Here is a 20,358-nt window from a genome sequence, read left to right as displayed (position 1 = left end):
GTATGATATCATGTTAGAAGCATCCCATATATAAACGATATTGTCATTGCCACCATTTCCCAAAAGATTGCACTCCCTTGACCATTTTAGACCACATATTTATACGGTATGCACATGCAAACAAGAAGTTGAACTGGTTCTCACTCTAACTACCAGAGATATACTCGGGATCAAAGGTAATTTTGAAGCACCAGAAGAAATCCAAAGTGATATGTACGATCGTAATTACCATCGTGTTGATGATAGATCCGTCTCATCCTCACATGTTGAATCTTAGTCAAGTGATGCTGTCTCATCCTCACATGATGAAGCTGTTTCCCCCAAATTTCTTCGGTCTGGAGACCATTGTTGGATGAGAAAACTATTCCATAAAGTGAATTGAATCAAAGAGTGGGTTCCACCAGTGCCTTGGTAATCCAAGGACTTTTCAAAATGCATAGATTGCAATGCCAAGAAGAAGAAGATGAAATCAAATTACTTACTTCATAGAACACATTTGTTGAAGTCATTACAACTCCGCCAAATCTGAAACTGATGAGGCTTACAACTTGGTATTTACACTACCACTACTCTACGACCAAATTGCAAACAACATAGAAACAAATTTTTTGAAGTCTTCACCACTCCCCCAGCCATGAACTGTTGAAACTTGCAACTTGATGATAAAGGATGTCTTTTGAAGCAAGCCAAAAGACATGTTGATGAGTGGAAATCTACATTGCACTACTCCTAAGACAAAAAAAATAATAATAATAGATAAAAGATAAAAGACTTGTTTGGTTGATTTGTGGATGCCTTCCTTTGTTTTGAATTTCTCCTTTTATAGGCATCCTCAGGTGGTTTCTGTAGTTACCAGGTAGTTTCATAACTACCCACTTCTTTGAGAGGTAGTTTCACAACTACCCACTTCTTTGAGAGCTTGTTGTAACCACCTTGCTGACCGTTCGTCAGTCGCTGACTGTTTTGGGTCCTTGACCTTTTTCTGATCATTTTCGATCATTGATCGATTTCTGACCGTTTTTGGTTATTGACAGTTTCTGACCAAACTGACCATTTTCGGTCATTGATCGTTTTTTGGTCACTTACTGACAAGTCAGTCTTGATATAAATAGATTTTGGTCTATTTGTCTATTGACCGAAATAGACCAAAAATAGGGTGTAAACAATGCCCCCTACAACCATTATGGACAATGCTATAAAGTCCTATGTGGTTGCATAAGACTCTCTGTCCCTATGTGCTCGGTATCCTTTTGACGATTTCGGCTTCAAACAACATCACCATTCATTCACACACTATCACCATTGCGGGATATACCCCTAATTGAAGCACCTGCATTGCCCTTGGTTGGTGATGAGTTCCTTCAAAAGATTCTCCACATTTGCCCCTTGCATCAGGCAAAATTAAAATAAAGTTGCCCCTGGTCATTTCTAGACTACATATCAAGATGACATGTGTCCCATTAATACATATCATAAAAATTAAGGTTAACTTTGAAACCACTATATGGTTTCAAATAAAACCGGTTTGGTTTATCTCCACCACATATCAAGGTGACATGTGTCCCATTATGTCATAAAGGAAAGCTATCCTTAAAACTACCACACAATTGGTTTTAAGATTCAAACAACCGTAGCGGTGTATCATTTATCTCTTGTGTACATATGTCGCAACCATGTAAACCATCAAATTAGGAATGATGAAGGAATATTCCCTTCTCTTCAACCTTCACATACTAGCAGAGAATGGAAACGATTGAAACCGAGAGTAAACTTTCACTACCAACCGCTATTGCAGCTATTACCTATAAGGCTGGTACATAAGACGTGCCCCTTGCCGATGGATTCCAGCTTCATGGTGCTCATTTACAATGGGTTTGCCCCCAATTGAGAACCTTTCAGTGCCTGATTCGGGATTGGATCCCCTTCATCGGCAATTCTTCTTCTTGGCAATAAGATTCAATTCTAACTGGGGTCCCACTGGGCGTGCCAAATTGTTTCCCCCAATTTTTTTTGGTCTAGAGACCGTTGTTGGATGAGGAAACTATTCCATAAAGTGAATTGAATCAAAGAGTGGGTTCCACCAGTGCCTTAGTAATCCAAGGACTTTTCAAAATGCATAGATTGCAATGCCAAGAAGAAGAAGATGAAATCAAATTACTTACTTCATAGAGCACATTTGTTGAAGTCATTTCAACTTTGCCATATCCAAAACTGATGAGGTTTACAACTTGGTATTTACATTACCACTACTCTACGACTAAATTGCGAACAACACAGAAACAAATCTGTTGAAGTCTTCACAACTCTCCCAGCCATTAACTGTTGAAGCTTACATCTTGATGATAATGAATGTCTTTTGAAGCAAGCCAAAAGACATGTTGATGGGTGGAAATCTACATTACACTATTCCTAAGATAAAAGAAAATAACAGATAAAAGATGAAAGACTTGTTTAATTGATTTGTGGATCCCTTCCTTTGTTTTGAATTTCTCTTTTTATAGGCATCCTCAGGTGGTTTCTGTAGTTACCAGGTAGTTTCATAACTACCCACTTCTTTGAGTGACTTCTTTGAGAGCTTGTTGTAACCACCTTGCTGACCATTCACTAGTCACTGACCGTTCGTCAGTCGCTAACCGTTTTGGGTCCTTGACCTTTTTCTGACTATTTTCAGTCATTGACCATTTTCTGACCCTTTTTTGTCATTGACCGTTTCTGACAGAACTAACCATTTTCGGGTCACTAACTAACAAGTTAGTCTTGATATAGATAGTTTTCGGTCTATTTGTCTATTGACCGAAATAGACCGAAAATAGGGTGTAAACAGAAGCCCAGTCGACTCATGTTGTCTCATCCTCACATAATTGAAGAAATAGTTGAAGACAAAATTAAAGATGCTTTTTAATTGAGCGGTTTCTTATAACCCTGTGGCCCCCATAGCCCTCGTTCTTGGTTGAGTGGTTCCTTATTACCTTCTCGAGTGGCCCCCCATAACCCTCGTTCTTGGTTGAGTGGTTCCTTATAACCTTCTCGAGTGGCCCCCCATAGCCCTAGTTCTTGGTTGAGTTGTTCCTTATAACCCTCACGAGTGGCCCCCCATAGCCCCCGTTTTTGGTTGAGCCCTCACTGATAATGGTTAAATGGTAAGTTTTTATCGAATTTGGTTTTTACCATCGGTTTTGCCGAACATAGCTCTATTATCAATTTTTCTAATAAAGATTTTACCGATTGATTTATCGAAGAATGGTTTTATTGTTCAACGTCATCCATGAGCAAAGCGACGACAATACATACTCTTGGTGACAAAATCAAGTGATCTTTTATCTTCGCCCTTCAGTTGTTAGCATATACCTCGACCAAAGAAGGGTAAACTGTAGACATTGAATTTTGTCACCCCATCGGCAATGATGACAAATAGACATAGATGATCAACAATATCCTTCGAAAGACACCTTGCAGACTATGAAAACTCTCTGAATGACCAAAAATTCCCAGCACTGGAGGCAGCCGCGGAAGCCATGGCGCTGCTGACCAAATTTTGGCCACAGAGCCGCCATGGAGTTGCTTGGGACCTGTTTGATAAGAATAACAACAGCAAGCGCATAGTATCAACTGTAGCTAAGGGTCAAACTTAGGGAGGTCGGGTTGCTTAAATCTTTACTCTCAATATAGGCAAAGTGTACTCAACAAGCAATTTATATCCCTAAAATTAAACTAAGAAAAATACCATGATCAATTATCAAATTAAGAAACTAAGCTGACCAGGGTAAACAAAATTAACACAAAAAGTAAGAGAATAAGAATGGTAGATTCAGATTGAGATGGGCTCTTAGGGATGAAATCCACCACAAGGTTAGGGTAAGTCAATGATCACACATCAAAGCATTGTATATATCATAGTCTAGGTCTATAGGAGATACGGCGAAAAGGGCTAACATATCCTATGAGTAGTACGTATTCAATACACAGTTAAATCTTAAAATCATGAACATGAATGGTGTCACAATGGCTACGACAGCAATATTGCATATCGTCTAATAGGATGACATGCACAATGCGGCGGTCAACAATTGTAAGCCCAAACAATGAATATGTCTATTAAAACACAAGCATGCAAATCATCAACCCATCCTTCCTTCATGGCTTCATCCTACCCCAAACAAAGAAGGAGAGGGGGTTGATGAAGAGAACATTAAAACTAAATTATAAAAAAAATAAAATTAAAAGATCTTGAACTATTGAAGAAAAATTAACTACCTTGAACTTGAATCAACAACTTGAAGTACATCAATGGAAGAAGGGGATGGGAATTAAAAAGACTAAATTACATTAAAATTCTAAGAATGAAAAGACAAAATTATATTGAAATTCTAAGCTTAGACAAAGAAACTAGAAAAAGAAAGCTAAAAAGACTAAGAAGAATGAACCCCTTTTTTTAAAAGGGAGAAGAGAGAATGAAAGAATGAGAGAATAATAGAAGAATATAGAATAATAAATGAGAGAAGAATGAGAGGGCTGACCCTTTTTATAGAAGAGGGAGAAGCCAAAATCGTTGGAGGGAGGGGGTGAGGTGGCATGAGGAAAAAAAAAAGAAAAAGAATTTGGAGAGAAAGAAAGAAGGAAGAGAAAATCTAAAAAACAAAAGAAGTATCTCCCCCCCCTTTCCACGTTTTCTTTTTGCTTCCTTTAATGTTATTTTTTATTTATTTTTTTTAAAGCCAGAGAGATGGGAGAGACAGAAAACATGGGAAGGAGGAAAGATTTTAGGAAAGGGATTTGGGAAAAGGGAGAGAAATTATGAAGGAAAGAGAGAGAGAGATTTTGAAAGAGAGAGATTCACTCCAAGATTTCTTTCCATTATTCAGTTGCTAGCTTTGACTTGGGCTTCACTCCAAAATTTGAAATTTTAGATGTCACCAACAAATAGACCTTGGTCAAAAATACCCTCTGAAAAATTGATCGAAATATGGACTGCACTTTGGTCTTCAAAACTTGGTTCAAGATGGGGTTGGTTCTGACCCACAAAGGTCTAGCTCTCTTGATCTTGGCCCTGGATTGGTGTCTTTCATATTTTTAAGCTCGAATTCTCCAATTTTGACCAAAATAAATCTAATACCTGAAAACACAAAAAAATACCTCGAGTAGCACTGTTCTAATAATTAAAATACAATAAATAAAAGCAATAAATTCACATATATATATGCTCATCAAATACCCCCATACTTAAACTTTGCTAGTCCTCGAGCAAACAAAAAGAAGACTAACCTAATGAAAACAAAGAGAAATGAAAAGAAAATCCTAACTCACTTTCGTAGGAATCATGGTTGCACTTAGCATGTGCAACAAGCCTTTTAAACCCCTAGGTTACCCTAGTGGACGAGTTGTGTCTCGTGAGTGTTTGCAGTGAATGTACTCATAAAATTCAAACCATGAAATAGTTGTAATCTTGACAAGGGCAAAGGAAAAGTCCATCTCCACTCAAAATTGGAAAAAGAAAAGCGATGATAAAAACTCATGAAATTGAGATTCCTAAGGACCCCCATACTTGAACTTTATTATCCGCTCCAATCCATGGAACTAACACACATCTAAATTAAGGGATCTCCTCATATTTTTCACACTATCAACTCTAGATCAAATCAAAGTATGCCCTCAAGGATACAAAAGAATCAGGTCGGAGCTTAAATAGAGAACAGAGACAAATGCACAAATTCAAATGTTCTTCTGTTTTCTTTCTTTAGAGTTGAACTCAGTTATCCCTCCACTGTTATTGGCTCGAACGACATGCAGGGCTTACACCAAACACCCAAGTTACTAAGCAATGTCAGAATTCTCTTGTTGCATATATCTATGACTCAGACATTGATGCAGTTTGAGTTCAAACTTTAATCATTTTCTTCTTTCTAATCCATGGTTGAAAGGTGTTTCGAGCCTAGGAACCTCGCTTCATGAGGCGGAGCACCCAGTCTATTACAACCAATAAATCAGAACTTTTTTGTTATTTTTTTTCTTTTTTATTTATTTTTTTTTTGAAGAATTTCTTTCAGGAATAATAACACTTTAATCTCAAATCTCTCTCTCAGCTCTTAACTAAAACTCAAGTAGACAAGAAAAACTCATAAGATTGACCTTTTCAGAAAAAACAGTGCTATGCTTCTGATTTGGCCCCTACCTTGAGATATATATCAATTCCACTTCTTGAAACCAGAGCTTTATTACTTCAAAACATAGGTTACCAAAGTCACCTCAATCAAAAATAAAAAGAAAATAAAAACATTCCAAAAAATTTTAAGATGGCTATAAACTCTCCTATGCCTAAGTCAGGATCACAACACAATTCAGCCTCAATGCATGAAAGAAAGTAAAAACAAAGACAAAGGAGAGGGAAATTACTAGAGGCAATCAATCATCAGGGTAAAGAGGCTCATGGAGATCCATTACCTCTTCCATAGTTACAGTAGGCAACTCAATGAATGGCTTTAGGCGTTAACCGTTGACCTTGAAAATGTCACCATTCCCTGGATTCAAAATTTCTATTGCACCATGGTAAAAAATGTTATGTACAACATAAGGACCATCCCAACGGGATCTCAACTTACTATGAAAAAGGTGTAATCGGGAATTGTAAAGCAAGACTTTATCACCTACTTGAAATGATTTCCGGAGAATATGTTTCTCATGGTAGGCTTTGGTCTTCGCCTTGTAAATCCGAGCATTGTCATAGGCATCATTTCTAAGTTCCCCCAACTCAGATAGTTGGAGTCTGCGATGTATACCTACATTAGACAGATCAAAATTCAATTTTTGGATGGCCCAAAATGCTTGGTGTTCCAATTTAATAGGTAGATGACATGCTTTCCCATACACTAGACAGTAGGGAGATTGACCAAGATCGGTCTCGTAAACGGTCTAATGTGCCCACAAGGCATGTACCAATTGGTTAGACCAATCCTTGTGGTTGCGGTTAATGGTTTTTTCTAAGTTCTGCTTAATTTGCCTATTAGACACTTCCACTTGGCCACTAGTTTGGGGGTGATAAGGGGTAGCCAACTTATGGGTGATCCCATTTTTCTTCATGAGGGCCTCGAAGGGTCTATTGCAAAAATGTTTACCCCTATCACCAATCAAAGCACACGGTATACCAAAGTGGGAAAAGATGTATTCTTTAAGAAACTTGACAACCACTTTATGGTCATTGGATTTACATGCTATGGCCTCTATCCACTTGGAAACGTAATCTACGGCCAACAAGATATACAAATTCCCAAAAGAATTAGGGAATGATCCCACAAAGTCGATGCCCCACACATCAAAATTTTCAACTACCAAAATTGGGTTGAGGGGCATCATGTCCCTTTTGGTCACACAACGTAAAGACTGACATGCTGTACAAGCCTTACAATAGGCAAAGGCATCTTGAAAAAGAGTCGGCCACTAGAAACCGCATTGAAGAACTATGGCAACGGTTTTCTTTAGACTGAAATGGCCTCCACATGCTTGATCATGGCAAAAAGATAAGATAGAAAGCTGCTCATGATCAGGAACACAAAGCCGAATAATCTGATCCGGACATGTCTTAAATAAGTAAGGGTCATCCTAGAAAAAATGCTTGACTTGGGAATGGAACCTATACTTGTCCTAGGTGGACCAATGATTAGGTGTCACACCTGTAGCTAAATAATTGGCAATATCAGCGAACCATGGTTCACTAGAGACCGCCAAAAGCTGTTCATCAGGGAAGCTCTCGTTCACTGGGGAATCAACAGTCAAAGAATTGGGCAATTGGGATAAAAAATGGTCGGCAACTAGATTTTTAGTGCCTTTCTTATCCCGTATCTCGAGATCAAACTCTTGAAGCAACAAGACCCACCGAATGAGATGGGCCTTAGCGTCCTTCTTTTGTACGAGATATCTAATAGCTGCATGGTCCAGGTAACTAATGGCATGAGAACCAATCAAGTAGGACCAGAATTTCTCTAAAGCGAATACAACAACTAAAAACTCCTTTTCGGTAGTGGTGTAGTTAAGTTGTGCATCATTAAGAGTCCTACTGGCATAATAAATGACAAAGGGTAGCTTATTAATCCTTTGTCCTAAGACAGCCCCTATAGCAAAATCGGATGCATCACACATTAACTCAAAGGGCTCATTTCACATAGGTGGCTGGATAATGGGTGTAGTGGTCAACTCCTTCTTCAAATGCTTGAAATTCTCGAGGCAGTCTTTGGAAAACTCAAAGGGCTGATCCTTAACCAGTAAAGTTGTCAAAGGTCTTGCAACCTTGCTAAAATCTATGATGAAACGTCAATAAAAGCCCGCGTGCCCCCGAAAGGAACCAATGTCCTTGACAGATCTGGGGGGTGGAAGATCTACAATCAAATTTACCTTGGCTTTATCAACTCTAATCCCATCCTTGGAAATCACATGTCCAAGAACAATGCCCTCTTTCGCCATTAAATGACATTTCTCCCAATTGAGGACCAAGTTCTTCTAGCTACATCTCTCCAAAATGGGTCGGAGATGATGAAGACACTCAAAGTAGGTGGATCCATAAATAGAAAATTCGTCCATAAAGACTTCAAGGAATTTTTCCACCATATCTGAAAGATGCTCATCATGCATCATTGGAAAGTGGCAGGGGTATTGCATAGCCCAAAGGGCATGCGTTAGTAAGCAAAAATTCCAAACGGACACGTGAATGTAGTTTTATGTTGATCCTCAGGGGCAATGGGGATTTGATTGTAACTAGAGTATCCATCTAAAAAGCAATAATATTCATGGTCGGCTAGACGCTCTAACATCTGATCAATAAAAGATAGGGGAAAGTGGTCCTTCCAAGTGGCCGCATTTAGCTTACGGTAGTCAATGCAAACTCTCCATCCCGTTTGAACACGAGTCAGAATTAATTCGTTGTTAGCAGATTGAACTACCATTATACCAGATTTCTTTGGCACAACCTGGACTGGACTTACCCATTGGCTATCAGAGATGGGATAAATGATCCCATTAGCCAGCCATTTCAAAATCTCTTTTTGCATGGCTTCTTTCATTATAAGATTAGCCCTTCTTTGAGGATCCCTAGAAGTTTTTGAACCCTCAATAAGATGAATATGATGTTGAACATAGAAGGGCTAATTCCTTTAATGTCAACCATCGCCTATCCTATAGCTTCCTTATTTTCCATTAAGAGCTCGATCAATTCATCTTCCTGACTTGCAGTCAAATCAGAAGCAATGATTACTGGAGAGTTTGATCCTTACCTAGGAAGGCATATCTCAGATTGGCAGGCAACTCCTTTAACTCAAGCTTAGGGGGCTCAATAATAGAAGGTTTGGGCATTGAGGTAGATAGAGGTCTAATGGGCTCAACAGGTGGCTGGAGACTCCAAACCTCAGATAAAATTCCCTCATCAAAATCGCCCAGTTTTCCAAACACTCTTCAAATCCAAAATCAAAATAATCTCAGAGTCTGTCTGAATGCATTCTGGGATCTCTTGGAGCATATGTACTTCTTCTTCATGTAGGTTTGGTTGCTTACCCAACCTAAAGACATTAAAGTCCACAGAGGTGCAACCAAAGGAAAGTTTCATAATACCGTTCCTGCAATTGATAATGGCATTGCTAGTGGAAAGGAACGGTCTACTAAGAATGATTGGGATCTGGTCCCGAATGTTGGCAACTGGTTGGGTGTCTAAAATGATGAAATCTACAAGGAATAAAAATTCCCCAACTTTAAGTAAGACATCCTCAACCATGCCAGTTGGAGTCTTGACTGATCTATCTGCTAGCTGAAGCTTGACATTAGTTGGTTTCAGCTTGGCTAAGCCTAACTACTGGTAGACAGAGAAAGGCAAGAGATTAACACTCGCTCTAAGATCAAGAAGAGTATGGTCAATCTTCGTGTTACCAATTACACAAGATACGGTTCGGTAGCCCAGGTCTTTATATTTAGCTACCATCTGGTGAGACAGAATGGAGCTAACATTTATGGTTAAGAAGACTTTCCTAGGCACATTGGTTGTTTGCTTTTGAGTGCATAAGTCTTTGAGGACTTTAGCATAAGCGGGGACCTGAGAGATTGCATCCAATAAAGGATTGTTGACCTGCACATTCTTGAAGACATTTAGGATTTTGTCTATGGAAGCAGTTTTCTTGTCATTCACAAATCTCTTTGGGAAAGGACCAGTAGGCACATAGACTCATTCAGGCTGCCCATCAGTAATGGTTTCAGGTTCCTCAAATGAACCTGGCAGAGGAGATGGAGTGCTGACCTTAATAGGACCTTAATAGAAGGGTCCTTGGGATTTTCAGGTGATATAGGAATAGCATCCCATGTGTACTCACGGCCACTCCTTAATGTGTAGATAGCATTACAATGATTGGATGGCTCTCCATGTTGTGAATTCTCTTGAACTAAATTCAACAAATTAGGTTGTCCTTGCTGAGTCAAATTCAAGTTCCTAGGATTCAGATCAGGTTGACTTGGCATCTTCCCTTTTTCCCGTTCATGTAAAGTCGTAGCTAGTTGGGAGATTTGCTTCTCTATATTATGTTGGCTTGTCATAAATGTACTCATGAGAAGTTCCATACTTTTCTCTAAAGAACTGAACCCAGCCTAGTCACCTACTTTTGGAAACCCAGGGGGTTGCGAATTTGGAATTGGGGGTAGTGGCCTAACAAAGTTAGAAGGGGGATGGACCTTTGGGGAACAAACTGACTTTGATTTTGAAAATTGGAGGGTCCGGCTTGGTTATTCCCCTGGTTCCAGGAAAATTTTGGATGATTCGTCCATCCAAGATTGTAAGTATTACTATATGGATTGTTTAGGTACACTGCACTTACATTCTCATTGCCATTGTTCAACCCAAAAAGATTGGGGCATTCCTCTATAACATGGGTAGGAGCTTGGCAGTAGTTGCACATAGGGACACTCTGGTTTATCTGATGTACTGGAACTGGTCCCTTGACAATTATGGCTTCTAGTCTTTTAAGGAGACTATCTGATTGGGCTTTTTCACCACAAAACTGTCAACAAAGAATCCTTTGGCAGTTATGGCTCTTTCACTCTCCTGAGTTGACTCCCACTCATGAGTCTTTTCGGCCATGTTGACCAAAAAGGTCCAAGCTTCGTTGTCATCCGTAAAAGATGTGAATCCTTTTGGGCACATAGATTCCAACATTTGCTTGGTGTGGTAATCAATGCCCTCATAGATGATTTGGTACAAATGCCATTGGTCAAGGCCATGGTGAGGGCACTCTTGGAGAAGATCTATGAATCTTTCCATGAGCTTGGAAAAGGATTCACTGGGTTTTTGCCTAAACTGTAGGATGTTATTCCTAATTTTAGTGGTCTTATGTATTGGAAAAAATTTCTTCAAGAATTCAATGGTGAATTCCTCCCATGTGGTGATAGAATTAGTGGGCAACCCATACAACCATTTCTTCGCTCCATCTTTGAGCGAGAAGGTGATGAATCTCAGTTTCACAACATCATCCGTAAGTTGCTGCATCTTGATGAGAGCGCACACTTCCTCAAATTCCCTAAGGAAGAGGTAGGCATCCTCAAAAGGCAGTCCATGGAAATGGGATAACATGGTGATGAACTGAGATTTGAGTTCAAAGTTATTCCCCGTGGCATCTGGCAAACGTATGCATGAAGGTTATGTCATCTGGGCGGGATAAAACCTATCCCTAAGAGTCTTAGCCATGATTGGTAATTCTATTCGCTCTAAACAGTTTTTAGAGTAACGAGTCCAACCAACCATACACAGTCCACAATACCAAACAAAAATAAAAGAAACAAGATGGCAATAATATTAGAAGCAATAATAAAATTAAAAGAAGCAAGATAACAGTAATATCAATTCTTTCTTTTTCCTCTAAATTCGATGCGAATTGCTGGATTCATTTCAAATCGGGGTCAATGCAAAACCTCCTGACAATCAATGGCTTATAGATCGGTCATACCTAGAACCAACTTAGGAGACAATGCCATTACTGCCGTAGCTATTGGTCATTATTCCCTTGGTGATTAGGTAGCCAGCATCCCTTATCACTACATCATGATCAGGATTGGACCGTCAATTGTACTGCCCCAACAAAAAAAAATTGGAGGTGCAAAGAAAGAAGTTCACGATCCACAAATATAGATGAGACAACTAGCTCAAGGTGAATCAAGATCTAACAATAAAAATTAAAATTAAAATAAGCAACTAAACTAACAATGTAAAGAATTTCAATTTATTTTTTTTTGGTTTTTTGGAATTAATAAAAGTAAATGAAAAACACTTCGAATCAATTGAAAGTGAAAACTAAACAAACGTCGTCCTCCCCGGCAACGGCACTAAAAACTTGTTTGATAAGAAAAATAACTGCAAGAGCACAATATCAGCTGTAGCTACGGGTCGAACTCAGGGAGGTCGGGTTGCTTAAATATTTACTCTCAATATAGGCAAAGTGTACTCAATAAGCAATTTATGTCTCTAAAATTAAACTAAGAAAAATGCCAAGATCAATTATCAAATTAAGAAACTAAGCTAACTAGGGTAAACAAAATTAACACAAAAAGTAAGAGAATGAGAATGGTAGGTTCAGATTGAGATGGGCTCTTGGGGATGAAATCCATCACAAGGTTAGGGTAAGTCAATGATCACACATCAAAGCATTACATATATCATAGTCTAGGTCTATAGGAGATGTGGCAAAAAGGGCTAACATATCCTATGAGTAGTACGTATTCAATACACAGTTAAATCTTAAAATCGTGAACATGAATGGTGTCACAATGGCTACGGCAGGAATATTGCATATAGTCCAATAGGATGACATGCACAATGCGGCGGTCAACAATTGTAAGCCCAAACAATGAAAATGTCCATTAAAACACAAGCATGCAAATCATCAACCCATCCTTCTCTCATGGCTTCATCGTACCCCAAGAGTTAAGGGTTTAGTTGGCCATGGGAAAAACGATCGAAGGAGAGGGAGTTGATGAAGAGAACATTAAATCTAAATTATAAAAAATAAATAAAATTAAAAGATCTGGAACTATTGAAGAAAAATTAACTACCTTAAACTTGAATCGACAACTTGAAGTACATCAATGGAAGAAGGGGATGGGAATTAAAAAGACAAAATTACATTAAAATTCTAAGAATGAAAAAGACAAAATTACATTGAAATTCTAAGCTTAGACAAAGAAACTAGAAAAGAGAAAAAATAAGAAAAAGAAAGCTAAAAAGACTAAGAAGAATGAATCCCTTTTTTTAAAAGGCAGAAGAGAGAATGAGAGAATAATAGAAGAATATAGAATAATGAATGAGAGAAGAATGAGAGGGCTGACCCTTTTTATAGAAGAGGGAGAAGCCAAAATCGTTGGAGGGATGGGGTGAGGTGGCTTTAGGAAAAAAAAAAAGGAAAAGAATTTGGAGAGAAAGAAAGAAGCAAGAGAAAATCTTAAAAAAGAAAAAAAAGAAATATCTCCCCCCCCCTTTCCACCTTTTCTTTTTTGCTTCCTTTGTTGTTTTTTTTTTTTTTAAAGCAAGAGAGAAGAGAGAGACAAAAAACATGGGACGGAGGAGAGGTTCTAGGAAAGGGATTTGGGAAAAGGGAGAGAAAATATGAAGGAAAGAGAGAGAGAGAGAGATATTTTGAAAGAGAGAGATTTACTCCAAGATTTCTTCCCATGATTTGGTTGCTAGCTTTGACTTGGGCTTCACTCCAAAATTTGGAATTTCAGATATCACCAACAAATAGACCTTGGTGAAAAATATCCTCTGAAAATTTGATGGAAATATGGGCTGCACTTTGGTCTCCAAAACTTGGTTCAAGATGGGACTGGTTCTGACCCACAAAGGTCTGGCTCTCTTGATCTTGGCCCTGGATTGGTGTCTTTCATCTTTTTAAGTTCGAATTCTCCAATTTCAGCCAAAATAAATCTAATACCTAAAAACATAGAAAACTACCTCGAGTAACACTGTTCTAATAATTAAAATACAATAAATAAAGGCAATAAATTCACATATAAATATGCTCATCAGGAACCTTATAAATAGGGGTCCCCTCCCTCATTTGAAGGAGAGCGGATTTTTCTAGAGAATCGCACCCCAGAACCCAGTTTCACCTATTTTTCTATCCAGAGTCTGTTTCACATGTCCTGGTTTCCACCCCATCCCCATCTTCTAAACCTTGAGTCTCGTTACCCTGTCCGTGGTCCAGATCATCCGAACCCAACTTTCCCAACCCATTTTCATGCATTATTTACTTGAAGGCTTTAAATTCTATGTAGCATGGTGGTTCTTCTCGAAGATCGAGCATTTAGCTCCCAAATCTTCTGCTACGCCATTATTTTATTTGAGGATCGAAGATCTGACTCCCAAGCCCTTATGGCGCTGTTACTATGCCCGAAGTTTATGTTGGTCCACTAAAGTGTGTGGAGTATTGTTGTCATTGTTGACAACGTATTCAGTCATATTGGTATTGTGGCAGTAGCTATTGGTGGTTTGGTAGAGCTGGAATGGTCAAACGGGCTTTTACATAGTATCAAGGGTAGTTTGGTCATTTAGTAGAATACAGCGACATCCGAGCATGGAGGATGACTATTGGAAGTATATATGGTCCCTAAGAAGTGGTTGGCAAAGGTCCGAAGCAGCAGGTGAAGGTTTCATATATCAAAAGTTGTGATTTCATAGAACTGCACAGTGGGATCCGCTTTGAAGCTATTTTTGGAAGTGAGAATGGTAGAACTAGGAAAAACACTCTTCATAAGAAATGTATATCATTGAATTATGGTTACAACGCAATTTGTTTTACCTCTTTTCGAAGTCAGATGAGGAATTTATAGAGTTTTTCGTGTCATTGCATGAAAATAGAGCAAATCTGGAGAAGGACGTTTTCTCTCATACTTAACCAAATTTTTTGGTTCAAATTTAATGACCATTCTATAGACAGATGTGTCCCTTTAATTTGATAAAGTTTCAGAATCTCCACAAGCGTCGAATCAGCTTCAAGTGCTTAGATCCCTCTTGGACGTCGTAGATTGATGCAAGATTCTTTTTCAAAAAGAAGGAAGAAAGAAAGGAAATAAGTGATTCGGTAGTGGAGTATGACATCAGCATGAGATCACCTATTATTCTAACGTAGATGGCCTTGTGAAATTCTCTAACATGTGTCCTCGTTACACATGGTTTTGTCATGAAGAATCTAGTTATGAACAATTCTGCCGCTGGTTACCAGTTTTAGAGCATCCAACTTTGGAAGGTCGTATCTTGGCCATCCGGAGTCCAAATGGGACGAATTATTTTTTGAAATTGGGTTATTTTTTTAGAGTAAGCCATAGGAAGTAGTTGCAGCATCGTCTAAGTACAAAAAGTTGGTGATATCACTATTTTATGCTCGATGACTCCATATTGAAGATGGTTTTGAGCAGTGGAGCGTACACAGACACGATTTCTTTGCATTATTAGAGGCTTCATGATTGATGGACTACCCGGAAAGAGGAAATTCTTGATTGTAAATCCCCATTGTGAGTTTCTAGGTTGCATGTTTAGTTGAAAAAATCTAGTTTGATTGTAAGCCAATATGGGCCATTGTATTGGGGGATTTGGTTCTGTTATTTGCAATTAATTATTGTAACTCTGTCAAGTGAGGGCTTGTACAGAGATTGGGGTAGTTGCCCTTGTTTGTGATTGCATAAACTGGAGCAGAGATTGGGAGTTCCTGGGGTGGCTATAGCCATCAAAATTTGAGTAGTGTATTGAGGGAATACGAAACCCTATACGGGTATTCCTCTATGGACGTAAGCACTCTGGCCAAACTAGGATATCTAGTGTTCTGTCTCGCACTTATTTTCAACATATATTTAAAGTATGTGTTGTATAGAGTGAAGGGACACTGTCTGGTAGACCCAACCACGTTGTGGTCTGTGGTGGACGTCTCTGTGTGTGATTGGTAATTATAGGACTGCCCCTGCCAATCTTGAATTGTAATTGAGAAAACATCACCATTGCCGTATCTGTTAGAGATTGGAAGAAAGTTTTTGGTGACCCTGATTCACCCCCTCTCAGTGTCAACCTTAGTTTATCAATTGGCATCAGAGCAAGGTTCCTTAGGAAGGAAACTTAACAGTTTTGGATTCGATCTAAGTTTAGTTGACAATGGCATCCAGTGAAGGAAGAAGCGTTCATTGAAAAATTCCAATTTTTGATTGGTCAAATTATAATTTTTGGAAGATTAGAATGGAGGCTTATCTGAAGTCTTTAGGTTATGGAGTCTGGCTAGCAGTGAAGAACGGTTACACGCCCCCTACTACAGACATCACAGCGGCAGCAGAGATGAAGAAGTGTGAAAATAATGCTAAAGCAGTAAATGCACTGCTAGGCTCCCTTGCGAACAATGAATTTGCTAGAGTGGTCGGTTGCACAACATCAAAGGAGATTTGGGACAAACTTAAAAATGTCCATGTGGGAGATGATAAAATTAGAGAGGCAAAGCTGCAACACCGTAGGACCTTGTTTGAAGGGTTGGAGATGTTTGAGGCAGGGACAGTTGAACAGTTCATGAGCAGGGTAAACGAAATCATCAACTCCATTAGAGGGTTAGGTGAAGAATTGAAGGATGCAGTAATAGTGAAGAAAATATTGAGATCTTTACCTGAATTATACAACCCGAAGGTGTCTGCCATAGAAGAGTCAAAAAATTTGAACACCTTAAGTATGGATGAGTTACATGAAATTTTGACGGCTTATGAGATAAAAATGGTCAAGTCCAAACCAACAGAGAAGGAACTGCATTTAAAGCCATGAAGAAACAAAAAATCGAGGAAGATAGTGAAGATGAGGATTCTAATGATGAGTTAATAGCCTACTTAGCTAAAAAACTCAAGAGAGGTGGAGGCAAATACAAGGGAAAACTTCCCTTGAAACGTTTTGACTATGGTAGAATTGGACACTTTGCTTCAAAGTGTCCCAAGAAAGGCCAGGTTATAGATTCTGATGATGAGGATACTCAAGAGAGCAAGTACAAGAAAGGGAAAAAGAAGTTCATCCCTAGAAAAGGGAATTTCAAGAAGAAAAGTCTCATCTCAAAGAAGTGCAAGTCTTCTTCTGACGAGTCATCAGAAGATGATGATGAGTCAGATGATGAGTCATTTGAGACTTTATTTATGACGCTTGAAGACAAGGTGCAACACAAGACTACTGAAGAGTATGAAGAAGAGGAAGAATAAGAAGCTGAGTATGACCTGCAAGCTGAGTTGTATTCTACTTAACTAATCTCAAGGGTGCCAAAAAGAAGATAAAAAAAACCCCTACAGAGTCAGCTTATGGAGAAGGAGGAACAGGTTAGCCAATTAAACATTACTGTTGAAGAGATGACCAAGATCACTGATGAGCTGAGTATCAGTTTATCATCCAAGGCAGAGGAATGCACTATCCTTGAAGAGAAGTTGAGGATATTGAAGATTGAATTGGAAGAGATATAGAAGATGAACTTACAAGAAGAAATTACATCATCTCCCCCAGTTAACATTTTGAAATCCAAGGGCAGGGAAGTTGTGTCTCAACCAACTGGAGTGGACATTTCATTATCTAGCAAGTCAAATAAAAATGTGTTAGATGAGATCCTTAGTCTTCAGAGACCTTTACATTTGAAGACTGGCTTAGGATATGTGAAAGAAGGATCTTATGGAGCAGTGGAGACCAAAGGCACAGGAATTGTAAGAAACCCGATAAGATTTGTTAAGAAGAAACAGAGGGGCTCACAAGTTAAAAAGATTGCTAAGAAGACAATCGACAAAGATGGGTTTACTTCAGTCAGTTATTAGAAGACAAGGGACTCTTGGCAGAGATATAGCTTCAAAGGATGCTGCTATGGGTGCAACAGTTATGGGAAGAGAGTAACAGATTGTACAAGATAGTCCAAGCCTACAGGGTTCACAAGTAGGAAAAGGTTTGCTTCCTTAGCAGAATAGAGGATGGAGTGTTACAAATGTCACAGGATGGGACACATTGCCAGGAACTACAAAACCATACTTTCCTCACAGAGGCAATCTAGAAGAAACCTGAAGAAGAACACTCCAAAGAAGCAAGGTCAAAAATAGAAAGAGGATGTTGAAGAGAAAAGAAGGAAACACATCACAGTGGTAGAGAAGGCAATCTGGGTTGAGAAAAAGAAGAAAGGGGACAGTGACAGTTCTCTTATTGTTCAAACAGCTTTCCAAGCACATAGTAATCGTGGATTTGTAACAGTGGTTGCGCCACTCATATGACAGGTGATAAAGGTAAATTTCTGACTCTGGAACATGTTGGAAAAGGCTCGGTTAGATTTGGAAATAATGATGGCACTAGAGTTGAAGGAAAAGGCACAATCAGATTATACAAAGGATAAATTTCTTCAAATAATGCCTTGTATGTTAGTGAACTGAAACACCACATGTTAGTCAGATATGTGATTGTGGCAATGAAGTTCTATTTACCAAAGATGGGTGTGTGATCAAGAAGATAAAGATTGGAAAGATTGTGGCACAAGGATCAAGGAAAACTCGTAATCTATATGCACTTTTTGAAGGTCTTGAAGAGAGGTGCATGATAAGCAAGAAAGAGATACTTCCTAACGACAACGTTGAAGCACTCAAAGATAAACCTAAAGTTGTTAATCCACAGGCACAGTAGGTGGTACAGGTGCAGGGGGAGTGTGTGTGTATGGGCATAGGGGGAGATGCCAGACAGGGGGAGTCTCCATGCAAGGGGAGAATTCCTTTGTACTTGTTGTCAAAGGGGGGAGAGAAGTGCTATAACTGTTGATGGAAGTTGCCAACAATTCCAAAGGGGGAGATTGTTGGTCCACTGAAGTATGTGGAGTGTTGTTGACATTGTTAGCAACATATTCAGTCATATTGGTATTGTGGCAGTAGCTATTGGTGGTTTGGTAGAGCTGGAATGGTCAAACGGGCTCCTACACAGTATCAAGGGTAGTTTGGTCATTTGGTAGATTTACAGAGACATCCGAGCATGGAGGATGAATATTGGCAGTATATATGGTCCTTAAGAAGTGGTTGGTCAAGTGCAAAGCAGCAGGTGAAGGTTTCATACATCTAAAGCTATAATTTCATAGGATCGTGTAGGTGTCCACTTTGAAGCTATTTTTGGAAGTGATAATGGTAGAACTGGGCAAAACACTCTTCTTAAGAAATGTATATTGTTGAATCATGGTTACAAAACAATTTGTTTCACCTCTTTTAGATGTCAGACGAGAGAGTTATGGACTTTTTCGTGTCATGGCACGAAATGGAGCGAATCTAGAGAAGGACGTTTTCTCTTATACTTAGCCAATTTTTTTGGCTTAAATTTAGTGACCATTTTGTAGACAGACATGTCCCTTTAATTTGATAAAGTTCCAAAATCTCCACGAGCGTTGGATCAGCTCCAAGTGCTTAGATCCCTCTTGGACATCGCAGACTGATGCAAGACTCTTTTTCAAAAAGAAGAAAGAAAGGAAATAAGTGATTCGGTAGTGGAGTGTGACATCAGCATGACATCACATATTATTCTAACGTAGATGGCCTTATGAAATTCTCTGACACATGTCCTCGTTACACATGGTTTTGTCACGAAGAATCTAGTTATTTATGATTCTGCCACTAGTTACTAGTTTTGGAGCATCCAACTTTGGAAGGCCGTATCTTGGCCATCCAGAGTCCAAATGGGACAAATATTTTTTTGAAATTGGGTATTTTTTCAAGAGGAAGCCATTGGAAGTAGTTTCAGCATCGTCCGAGCATAGAAATTCAATGATAGCACTATTTTATGCTTGATGACTCCGTATTGAAGATGGTTTTGAGCAGTAGAGCGTACACACACGATTTCTATGCATTATTAGAGGCTTCATGATTGCTGGACTACCCGAAAAGAGGTAATCCTTGATTTTAAATCTCCATTGTGAGTTTCTAGGTTGCATGTTTAGTTGAAAAAACCTAGTATTGATTGTAAGCCAATATGGGCCATTGTATTGGGGGATTTGGTTCTATTATTTTCAATTAATTATTGTAACTCTGTCAAGTGGGGGCTTGTATAGAGATTGGGGTAGTTGCCCTTATTTGTATGGTTACACAAACTAAAGCAGGGATTGGGAGTTCCTGGGTGATTGTTGCCACCAAAATTTAAGTAGTATATTGAGGGAATACGAAATCCTATATCGGATACCTCCGTGGACATAGGCACTCTGGCCGAACCACGTATCTGGTGTTATGCCTCACACTTATTTTCAACATATATTTAAAGTGTGTGTTGTGCAGAGTGGAGGGACACTGTTTGGTAGACCCAGCCACATTGTGGTGTGTGATGGACATATCTGTGTGTGATTGGTA

The 20,358-nt window shown here is 39.0% G+C and overlaps 1 pseudogene; it reads right to left on the bottom strand.

The window, feature by feature from the left end:
• Window positions 1–20,358, bottom strand: part of LOC122655238 — a 32,627-nt pseudogene that overhangs the window by 2,293 nt on the left and 9,976 nt on the right.

This window comes from Telopea speciosissima, chromosome 3 (assembly GCF_018873765.1).
Source record: "Telopea speciosissima isolate NSW1024214 ecotype Mountain lineage chromosome 3, Tspe_v1, whole genome shotgun sequence".
NCBI classification, from domain to species: domain Eukaryota; kingdom Viridiplantae; phylum Streptophyta; class Magnoliopsida; order Proteales; family Proteaceae; genus Telopea; species Telopea speciosissima.
Note: the sequence above shows the minus strand (reverse complement) of the source record. Positions and strands in the feature narration are given on the sequence as shown.